The sequence below is a fragment of the Bufo bufo genome, chromosome 5, assembly GCF_905171765.1.
Source record: "Bufo bufo chromosome 5, aBufBuf1.1, whole genome shotgun sequence".
In the NCBI taxonomy this organism is placed as follows: Eukaryota; Metazoa; Chordata; class Amphibia; order Anura; family Bufonidae; genus Bufo; species Bufo bufo.
In genome coordinates, this window is record NC_053393.1 from 512138322 (window position 1) to 512150769 (window position 12448).

Here is a 12448-nt window from a genome sequence, read left to right on the forward strand (position 1 = left end):
ATCTCTCTAAAAGTCAACTTTTCCCATTTTTTTATACAAAGTTGTCATTATAGAGAGATATTTCTCTCACCCAGCATGGGTATATATAAAAAGGCACCCCAAAACACATTGCCCAACTTCTCCTGAGTACAGCGATACCACATGTGTGACACTTTTTTGCAGCCTAGGTGCGCAAAGGGGCCCAAATTCCAATGAGTATCTTTTAGGAGGGCATTTGGATTCCAGACTTCTTCTCACGCTTTATGACCCCTAAAATGCCAGGGCAGTATAAATACCCCACATGTGACCCCATTTTGTAAAGAAGACACCCCAAGGTATTCCGTGAGGGGCATGGCGAGTTCATAGAAGTTTTTTTTTTTGGCAAAAGTTAGCGAATTTTTTTTTTTTTTCTCACAAAGTTTCCCTTTCCGCTAACTAGGGGGTGATCAGGGAGTCTATATGGGGTGATCACCCCCCTGTAAGGCTCCATTCAGACATCCGTATGTCTTTTGCGGATCCGATCCATGGATCCGTGGATCCGTGGATCCGCAAAACACATACGGACCTCTGAATGGATCCAGCCTTACAGGGGGGTGATCAGGGAGTCTATATGGGCTATATGTCTGTGGCGAAACCCGAAACCAACCTCGCCACTGGGTTTCGGAGGGGCCTGGCTACCAGCCTCTTGCCTCAGGATTATGGCCCATACTAACTTTAAAGGAGAAGACAGACCGGCCGCACAGCTTAAATCTGTCTTTGGAATTGTATTTTATGTTATGTGAGGGTACCCAGATAGCTAATTTTATTGCATTCGTGTAGTCTGAGTGCCATTCACCTAAAAATATGCACTCAGACTTGAGCTATCTGGGGATATGTTAAATGTCTGTGTTTACTGTAAGGGTTGTGACATTGCATGTTTAAATGGTGATTTCTGTCCTGTTGTCCCCACATGTGTATTGGCGATTTCCCTTTGTCTTGAGAGATAATTGAATTAATCCTCGGGTGTCTCCAGGGCAGAGAGGAGGAAACCATGATGCATTGTGGGGATGTATTGTGTCTGTGTATCCTGAATTGCTGCATATCTGTCCTGTGTCACAGTCTTCCTTCTGGTCCCCTAGGGGCGTGTCCACCAGATGGGGACCTGCATAAATACGGGCGGGTAGCCCTCAATAAAGAGTGCCTGTTTTATCCTTCATCATGTTGAGGCTGGTGTTTGGGTAACTGATCAACACTGGGGGATTGCCATACGCTGAAGATTTGCTATACTCCCCTGGCTTTACTACTAGCTCTTGTAAGAGCTGTTCCTGCTCTCTGGTTTTAGGAGAGGTTCACCCACTGGAGCCTTGTCGTAGGTCCAAGGTGGGTAGGAGATGGTGAGACCTCAACCAAGCTTCGGCGGTTCGTGTGGTCTGCAGTGCGTACAGTGTCAAGTGGAGTGCTTGGAGTCCTCGGAAAGCACTAGGAGCTCTATCAACGGAGGTACCCGGTCAGGGTGCCAGGAGATCCGTTACAAATGGTGGCAAGCAGTGGGATGGCGTCCTAGTGAGAGGAGAAGCAGCTCGGAGACACCGTTCGTGGATTTACTAAATTGAGGGCAACGCTAGTATCCGTACAGCGCCCCTGGCTACAGCAGGATGGAATCGGCTAGTCTTCGGACAGCGTTCTATGACGAGGAGGAGGAGGCAGCCGCAAACTACAGGGATGCAGACAGAAAGGAAGTCTGGTATGATGCCCTGGAAAATGCCCAGCGGCAGCGAGGTGAGAGTCTCCCCAGTTATGAGCAGCAGCTACAAAAGCGTGTGGCGATGCGGATGGGTCTCTTGGGAGAGCAGCCCCCGGATGACTGGGTAACAGAGCTCCAGAACCTGGTATGTAAGGAGCTTTGGCTAGAGGACGCTTACCAGGCCCTAAGGTGGCATGTCATTAAACATTCCCCCTGGATGGCTGAGCACGACAGACCCGAGGGTGAGGATTATGATGGACCTGGGTTACTATGGGATGCCTTGGAGGAGGACATTGATCTTGGCAGCACGGAGGAGTCTAGGTTTTGGGACATCTATGACTACCGGATGGGCATGCATGTTTATGCTGACGGAAGGGAGGTGAGCAAAGACATGACCCACCTGGTAACAAGGGAGTGGGAGCTGGAGCAGACCTACCAACACCAGCTCAGCTCCATTCATCCCCAACCTACTTGACAAGCAGAGCCAGATCTGCCCTCCTACAACTGGGAAGACTTGCCGGCGATACCCCCTGCTTCCCTACCAACTCCCAAAGTAGGGAACTTCATCGACTGGTTCTGGGAAGACCTCCCGATGGCAGGTGGAGATAGGACCGAGGTCTCTCCACCGGCCCTACAGAGATGCTGGGCAGTCGGCCCAGATCCCAAACGGCAGCCGGAGTTTCAGGGAGTTGAGACAGTTGGTCTGACTCCCCAGCAGCAGTGTGTTGTAAAGAGAGAAGAGACAACCGATCTCTCTCCCCAACCACAGGGAGCAGCACCCCTAACTCCGATAGTGCAGATGGGACCGCGGTCTCTGCACCAGGCATACCGGGATGCTGGACGGCCGGTTCAGATCCCCCACCAACCCTGCAGGAATGCCAGGAGGAGGAGGTAAGCAATTCCTCCTCTCCACAGCCGATCTGCAACAAGGTCCTGGGGATAGGATTCCCTGACCACATCCCAGCGGAAGAGCTGGCATCTGGGCAGAGCGCAGTCGGCCTCTGGCCTCCCCTATCCTCTTATCCAGAGCCTGACTCCCCACAGGCTACCCCAGCAGAAGAGCTGGCGTCTGGGCAGAGCGCAGTCAGCCACTGCCCTCCCCTATCCTCTTCTCCAGAGCCGGACATCCCACAGGCTAGCCCAGCGGAAGAGCTGGCATCTGGGCAGAGCGCAGTCGGCCTCTGCCCTCCTCTATCCTCTTCTCCAGAGGCTGACTTTCCACAGGCTACCCCAGCGGAAGCGCTGGCATCGGGGCAGAGCGCAGTCGGCCTCTGCCCTCCCCTATCCTCTTCTCCAGAGCCGGACTTCCCACAGGCTACCGAAGCGGAAGAGCTGGCATCGGGGCAGAGCGCAGTCGGCCTCTGCCCACCAAGTACCTACAGCTCCAAGCTAGAGAGCAACAAGGAAGCAAGGAGTAGCAGATGCACCCTCAACAGCTGGGGACATACAGAACAGAGCCAGGCCCCAAAATTCAACAGGTCCAGTATTGGGTTGTGGGTGGACTGCCAGACTAACTCAGATACCGACCGGCATGAGGTCAGGTATCTGGTTAGTCTTCCCTGGGAGGGGGAGATGTGTGGCGAAACCAACCTCACCACTGGGTTTCGGAGGGGCCTGGCTACCAGCCTCTTGCCTCAGGATTATGACCCATACTAACTTAAAAGGAGAAGACAGTCGGCCGCACAGCTTAAATTTTATGGAATTGTATTTTATGTTATGTGAGGGTACCCAGATAGCTAATTTTATTGTATTCGTGTAGTCTGAGTGCCATTCACCTAAAAATATGCACTCAGACTTGAGCTATCTGGGGATATGTTAAATGTCTGTGTTTACTGTAAGGGTTGTGACATTGCATGTTTAAATGGTGATTTCTGTCCTGTTGTCCCCACATGTGTATTGGCGATTTCCCTTTGTCTTGAGAGATAATTGAATTACTCCTCGGGTGTCTCCAGGGCAGAGAGGAGGAAACCATGATGCATTGTGAGGATGTATTGTGTCTGTGTATCCTGAATTGCTGCATATCTGTCCTGTGTCACAGTCTTCCTTCTGGTCCCCTAGGGACTTGTCCACCAGATGGGGACCTGCATAAATACGGGCGGGTAGCCCTCAATAAAGAGTGCCTGTTTTATCCTTCATCATGTTGAGGCTGGTGTTTGGGTAACTGATCAACACTGGGGGATTGCCATACGCTGAAGATTTGCTATACTCCCCTGGCTTTACTACTAGCTCTTGTAAGAGCTGTTCCTGCTCTCTGGTTTTAGGAGAGGTTCACCCACTGGAGCCTGGAGCCTTGTCGTAGGTCCAGGGTGGGTAGGAGACGGTGAGACCTCAACCAAGCTTCGGCGGTTCGTGTGGTCTGCAGTGCGTACGGTGTCAAGTGGAGTGCTTGGAGTCCTCGGAAAGCACTAGGAGCTCTATCAACGGAGGTACCCGGTCGGGGTGCCAGGAGATCCGTTACAATGTCATTGATCACCCCCCTGTAAGGCTCCATTCAGACGTCCATATGTGTTTTGCGGATCCACGGATCCATGGATCGGATTCGCAAAACACATACGGACGTCTGAATGGAGCCTTACAGGGGGGTTATCAATGACAGGGGGGTGATCAATGACAGGGGGGTGATCAGGGAGTCTAATATGGGGTGATCAGGGGTTAATAAGGGGTTAATAAGTGTCAGGGGGGGGTGTAGTGTAGTGGTCTTTGGTGCTACTTATTACAGAGCTGCCTGTGTCCTCTGGTGGTCGATCCAAGCAAAAGGGACCACCAGAGGACCAGGTAGCAGGTATATTAGACGCTGTTATCAAAACAGTGTTTAATATACCTTTTAGGGGTTAAAAAAATCGCATCTACAGCCTGCCAGCGAACGATCGCCGCTGGCAGGCTGCAGATCCACTCGCTTACCTTCGGTTCCTGTGAACGCGCGCGCCTGTGTGCGCGCGTCCACAGGAAATCTCGCTTCTCGCGAGAGGACGCGCCGGCGCGTCCAGGAGGAATAACAGGGCCGCCGCCAGGACGCAATCCTGGCGGCGGCCGTCCTGAGCTGGTTAAAGGGTTATTCCGGTTACCATAAATATAACTTATGTTTTAGACTAATTCATCATCAATAATTACCTAATATAATGTAAATTTCACATATTTACCATTCGGTAGTTATAAAAGTAGTTTTCTACCTCTGCTACCCACTGTGTTTCCTCATATATTATCATGGCATCGACCTGTAGTTCTGAGCCTTTGTTAGGTCGAGCATGCTCAGTGTGTTGCTATCAATCCTCTAGCTAAATTTCTTGTGAAACAAAGGGAGTGTCAGTGTGCTGTTTATTATTAGAAGGGGCGTGACCGGACTGTATATCAGGCCGCCAATCAATGAACATCAACACTCACAGCATGGAAGCTAGGGATTGTGGGGACTGTAGTCTTTGCAGTTTTGTGAGGGAAGATCAGGCGCCATGATACTCTTAGTGTGTTGCAGGCTGACACAGGAGCTAGACAAATGGATTGTAAGGTAAATTGAAACTCTGGTTATATGTATAGGTATGGGTTCTGGTTGGGTCAGAGCTTGCAGCCTAAATGCAGTTTTTCAAAAATGAAGTTACTTTTCCGGAATACCCCTTTAAATCGAAATATTGTATTTTCCTAGAACTCATATCGGCACAGTCTGCTATGCGATGTATAGCACCAGCAGTTAGTCCCATGTGCAAACATATTTTTGTAAATTGAGTGTACTTGGAAAAGAAAATCTTTTGTATTCTTTAGATTGTTTTTATAAGTTTATATATCCACGATTACATATTATACTAAAGTTCCAATATACAAAATTCCTAGTTTTGCTTTTTCATTTAAACAATAATCATTGTATGGAGGGCCTACAGCAGATTGCATCTTAAGATTCAAGAATCTACTTTAGCTTATTAGAGGGAACTATCTAGAGCTTGTAATGCAGCCAGAAATTTGGGGTAATTACATGTAAATGAGCACTTAAGTTGCTTTACAGACTGAAACTGCAGTGAAATGTGGAGGAAAATGGGCTTGTTGGTAACTATGGGAGAACCATAGTTTTTCAAGCCTTTCCTTTGTCAATGAGATTCTGTTGCAGTCTTTACATGAACCATCAATATCTTGCATGGTTATGCTGAAACTAGATGGCCAAAAGTATATAGTCAGACCAGCTAATAAATAGGTTTCGCCATGCCATTTCAGTCACAGCTATTGTTAACAGGCACATAAAATCAATTATACAGTCATGCACTCCTCAATTTTTTTTCCTGTGAGAGCTGCTGCAGATACGTGTTTTTTTCTACTATTATAAGTAAAAACTATGCCGCTGCTTCTCAGGAGACAACACGTAGTTTAAAGACCAGGAAGCAGCGCTCACATAAAGGTGATCAACGTTTTTTGTTTTTTACAGTGGAACGCTATGGTGACAAATGCCACTGTATGGCATCCAACAGAGGCATCTGTTTAACATATATATTTTTTGTATACGATAAACGGAAGACAAGAATGTGATGTGAACCCAGCCTTAGACAGATGCAAGAAGGAGAATTCCAGAATTATTCCTGCATGAAGGCGAAATTGTGGTCCTGGACTATTTTTCATGGTTTGGCCAGTACTTTCAGTTCATGTTAAGAAAAATCTTGATACAACAACCTACCTGACACAAGACGTTCCTGGATAGTGGATCCTCTGGTTTGCCACAGGTGGAAGTCAGCAACTCAGAGGCAGAATCTGTGGTTAATGGCCAACGTGAGAAACCAGTTTTTATGTTGGATTTGTTTTTATTAAAGTTATCACAAATCCTAAAACAGGCGTTCTGATGACATGGTTTAAAGATATAGGGGATCATTTATTAAGACCGGCATTTTGGTGGTGGATTCACCTAAGTTATGTAGAGACGCTGGCCTCTACTGTTGCTTCTAAATCTACGCCAGCTCCCTTGGTGGCGTAGATTTAGACCATCTCCTATGACTAAAACAGCCTTAGAAAATTATGAATGAGATGGGCCTGCCGACCTGTCCCCTTCCCCTGCCCATACCACGACCACTTTTTTTTTTAGACCTGGTGGGGAAAAGTCGCAGTATCTGCGCCAGAAACACGCCTATCATAGATGTATTTCTGTTACTAAATAACCCCATAGTTTACATATTATTGAAACATAAAATGCAAACTATGGTAGGCAATGGTCAAATATTCTCATGACATATTTAAAGGCTTTCATGCCCCAACAGAATATAAGCCTAGGCCAATTTTAAATTCTGGTATTCTGATAATATTCTCAACATTAGATCTATGGGGTCCATAAAGCTAAAAATCAACTCATCTTCTGATATGTCAAACCTCTGCAATCCATTCACATTCAAGACTTAATACTGGGACATTCCCACCATGTATGCAGCATGGTGCCTCATTCTAGTCCATATCTCCAGCACATCTCAGACATAGCCGGATACATACGACTTACGACAACTGGGTAATAAAACCAATGAGTTACAATCTTTAAAATTCTCTCCTTTGCCTGTGATGCCAAAAAAATACTATGTGTAAAAAAACAAATATTTCACAATCTCCTGGGATGTAAGGGTAATCCCCAGATCCCTTTCCTACTTTTGGAAGTATGTAGCGCACCCATTGTTGCTCAACTGTAAAAGCAGTTGATACATACAGGAAAGGGGCCTAGACACTGCAGAGGGGAGGAAAAATAAATAATCAAATCTAGATAACTAGGGAAAGGAATCCAATTGCTGAAAAGTGGCTTAAAGGGGTTGTCCAAGTTATATTTATTGATGACCTATCCTCAATATAGGTCATCAATATCAGATTGGCGGGAGTGTGACCAAAAAAGGCAGCTTTAGAACATGATGTAAACAAGGTGCAGTTGTTAACTAACAAATCAAGGTTACACTCCCAAAACCAGGGAGAAATGCCAGGTTAGGCTACATTCACACTAGCGTTAATATTTTCTGTTATTGAGATACATCATAGGGTCTTAATACCGGAAAAAAAGGCTTACGTTTTGTCCCCATTTTTGTCAATGCGATAAAACGTAACTGAACAGAACGGAATGCTCCAAAATGCATTCCGTTCTATTCTCATACCTGAGAGCAAACCGCGGTTTGCTTTCTGTCCTGGGATGCGGAGCCACAATGCAAGTCAATGGGGATGGATCCGTTTTCTCTGCCACAATAGGAAACGGATCCATCCCCCATTGACTTTCAATGGACTTCATGACGGATCAGTCTTGGGTATGTTAAAGATAATACAACTGGATTCGTTCATAATGGATGCAAATAGTTGTATATCAGTAACGGAAGCGTTTTTGCTGAACCCTGCCGGATCCAGTAAAAACGCTAGTGTGAAAGTAGCCTTAGTCAACAATGGGGTCATGGGTCCAGTTCTAGCAGAAATAGAATGTTGGGACACCCATGTACCCCACACCACTAAAGAGTGAGTGGCCACAAAGGGACCCTAACCACCCTAACCTAACAGCATCCATGGGGCTGCTAAATTCCAATTCAACTGATAATTTGTTAGCCTGAGAATAAGCCCAATCTAAGATTCTCCTGGTTATAGATACCGCCTCATAATACATTTTTGATCTGGAAGTCCAGCACCCCCCAAACATCTAGGTTTAGTAAGCATATTTTTGCTCCTCCTTGGTCTTCTGCTTCCCCAGGCAAATTTAGTGAGAGCCCCTTGTATTGTCCTAAAATAACTGGCTGGTACGCAAATAGGCACAGTTTGGAAGATGTATAAAACCTAGGGAGTACCACATGGGTAGTATTGGGCCCTATTCTCTTCAAATTCTTTTTAATTAATGATCTTGTAGAAGGCTTGCACAGTAAAATATCAATTTTTGCAGACGACACTAAACTGTGCAAAGTACTTAACACGGGAGAGGACAGTAAACTGCTACAGAGGGATCTGGATAGATTGGAGGCTTGCGGAGAGATGAGGTTTAACACTGACAAATGTAAGGTTATGCACATGGGAAGGAATAATACATGTCACCAGTACATACTAAATAGTAAAACACTGGGTAAGACTAGCATGGAAAATGACTTTTAGTGGACAGAAAACTAAACTGTAGAAACCAGTGTCAGGCAGCTGCTGCCAAGGCCAATAAGATAATGGGTTGCATCAAAAGGGGCATAGAAAAAAGCGGAAATGTATTGCCTTGAGCATTAAGAATAAGATTGAGGGTCCGAAGCATATTGTCCCTAACTTCGCCCCAGGCCGCAAAGTCAACTTAGTCTCTATGAATAACCTTTGGTATGATATGACTCAGGTGTTTAGCTAATAGTTTAGAGTAAAAATTAATGTTGCATGTCCTTAAAGACATAGGGCGATAACACATTTAAGAGCTTCTCATTGAAGGGAGATGGGATTGGAGTCTAACACATGGTTTACAAGAAAGTTGGCAATAGTTTTTTTAACCTCTGATCTACCCGATGTCCTTCAATAGTGTAACGGGGTTCCGAAGGTGCACTCGGTTCCCCATTAGCCGCAGACCTGCTGCTTAGCTTCGGGAACGAGGATCTGTGTTTTTACCTCGTTCCCAGGGCGGCTTTACTAGCTGGGTGGCTCCCTGCTCCTAAGTCTGCCTTGAGCGCCGAGCTGATCACTCGGTGCTCGACTGGTTGGTCTGTCGGTCATGTGACGCTGGCCACGTCACATGACCCTCACTCCCCACTATAAATACAGGCAGCCTGCTGGCCACAGGTTCCCTGTTAATTTAGGTTCCACCTGTGATTTGGTCTTTCCTGGCGTACTTACCTCCTGCTGAATTCCTGACGATCCTCTGCTGACTCCTTTGGTACTTCATGTCTCTCCTGGTATTTATGACCCCGGCTTCTCCTGACAATTTTCTGCTTGCTCCATTTGTACTTTGTAGCTTTCCTGGTATTGACTCGGTCCGTTTACGTCCTGTTGTTTGTCTGTCATCCCTGCACTTATTCCAAGTTAGGGATTGCCGTCCAGTTGTCCCCTGTCATTAGGACTTGCGAGGCAAGTAGGCAGGGCCAGGGGTAAGAGTGGAGCTCAGTGGTCACTTCCCTCCCCCCTGTGTGTGTGTGTACGCGACCGTTACAGATTAACAGGCTGGGGTCTCAGTAAAGTCTGATACTTTACCCTCTGTTGTTAGAGAATATTCTGATGTATTCTCATCACCAACCCCGGAGGTTCTACCCCCCATAGACCTTATGATTGTACCATAGAGCTAGTAGAGGGGGCCAAGTTTCCTAAGGGACGAAATTATAATCTTTCTATGCCCGAACGCAAGGCCATGGAAGATTATATTAAGGAGAGCCTTGGTAAAGAGCATATTATACCTTTTGTTTCTCCTATGGGGGCGGGGTTTTTCTTTGTTAAGAAAAAAGATGGTGGTCTTAGGCCATGTATCGATTACCGGAGATTAAATAAAATCACTGTCCAGAATAGATACTTCCTCCCATTGATTCCGGATTTATTTAACCAGGTTCTGGGGGCAACCTGGTTTTCCAAAATTGACCTGAAAGGGGCATAAAATCTAATCCGAATCAAGGAGGGAGACGAATGGAAGACGGCGTTCAATACCCCGGTAGGACACTTTGAATATCAGGTGATGCCTTTTGGACTCAGCAATGCCCCAGCTGTGTTCCAAAACTTCATGAATGACATTCTTAGGGAGTTCTTAGGTAAATTTGTTATTGTCTATCTTGACGACATTTTGATATTCTCTCCTGACTTCGAATCCCATGTGTCTCATGTTAAACAAGTATTAGAGGTGTTGAGGGAGAATCAGCTATCCGCTAAGCAAGAGAAATGTGTCTTTGGTGTACAGGAGATTCTGTTTCTAGGGCATGTTCTGACTCCTCACGCCTTCAAGATGGATCCTGGTAAGGTACTAGCTATTAAGGAATGGGTAAGACCTTCATCCTTAAAGGCCTTACAACGGTTCTTAGGTTTCGCCAATTACTATCGTAAATTTATTATGAATGTTTCCGTAATTGCTAAACCGTTGACCAACCTTACTAAGAAAGGGGCGGATTTGGAGAATTGGTCTACTGAGGCCATTTCTTCATTTGAAAAATTAAAAAAGGCATTCAGTAGCGCTCCCATTCTGATCCAGCCTGATCAGGAGAAACCTTTTATTGTGGAGGTGGATGCGTCCGAGGACGGCGCAGGAGCAGTCCTTTCACAAGGTCCTTCTAGCCTCACTAACCTGAGACCATGTGCCTTCTTCTTCAGGAAATTCTCTCCCACGGAGAGAAACTACGACATAGGGAATAGTGAGCTGCTGGCCATTAAATGGGCTTTTGAGGAGTGGAGACATTTTCTGGAGGGGGCAAGGCATTGTGTAACTGTTGTCACTGACCATAAAAACCTTATGTTTCTCGAGTCTGCTAAGAGGTTGAATCCCCGTCAAGCCAGATGGGCTCTGTTTTTTACTCGTTTTGATTTTTCCATAACGTTCAGGCCGGGAAGTAAAAATGTGAAGGCGGACGCATTATCTCAGAGCTTCCAGGCTTTTCAACCTACTGAGGTACCACCTGAATCCATCCTACCAGCAAAAATCTTCTTAGCAGCTCTTACCCAGGATATCTCGGCTCGCATTAGGTCTGAACAACATCTGGCACCGGTATCCACCCCAACAGATAAGTTGTTTGTTCCCGTACAATTTTGTCTCCAGCTGTTGGGTGAGTGTCACGATTCTGCCTTTTGTGGACATCCGGGTGTTGAGGGCACTAAGGATCTGGTTTCTAGATGTTATTGGTGGCCCACTCTAACTAGGGATGTCAAGTCCTACGTGTCAGCCTGTGAGGTTTGTGCCAGGTCCAAGACACCTAGGACTCGCCCTGCTGGTAACCTACGACCCCTACCCATTCCCAGTAGACCCTGGTCCCATATCTCGATGGACTTTATAACTGACCTACCGCCGGCAAGATGGTCCATTTCATTCCCCTGTCTAAACTCCCGAATGCCAAAACCCTGGCGTCTATTTTTGTGAAAGAAATTGTTCGATTGCATGGTATCCCGGAAAATATTGTTTCTGACAGGGGTGTGCAGTTCGTGTCCAAATTCTGGAGGGCCTTCATTCAAAAATGTAAAATTTCATTGTCTTTTTCCTCTGCCTACCACCCTGAGAGTAATGGGCAGACTGAACGCCTTAATCAGTCTGTGGAACAATTCTTGAGGTTGTATGTTGCTGATGACCAGCAATTATGGGTGAAATTTCTTCCATTGGCTGAATTTGCTTTGAATAACCGTGTCAATTCTTCTGCTGGGGTTTCACCTTTCTTTTGTAACCATGGTTTCCATCCCCGTTTTCATTCTGGGTCATCCATCTCCTCCTCTAACCCTGAGGCGGATAGGTTCTCCTCTGAACTGTGCACAGTTTGGGCCCGGGTTCAATCGAACTTAGAAAAGGCTCAAAGTTCTCAGAAACTCAAGGCCGATAGGAGACGTTCAAGGGGGGTGAATTTTCAGGTTGGGGATAAGGTATGGTTGTCCTCCAAGAATCTCTCTCTTAAGGTAGATTCTAAAAAGTTTGCTCCTCGTTTTGTTGGACCATATAAGATCATAGAGGTGATTAACCCGGTATCATTTAGGTTGGAGCTGCCCGAGTCATTCCACATTCATAATGTGTTCCATAAATCTCTACTTAAAAAATATTTTGAACCGGTAGTACCATCTAAAGCCTCGCCTCCGCCGATTCTTGTTAATGATGCTGTCGAGTATGTGGTGTCTAAAATAGTGGATGTCAGGAAGGTG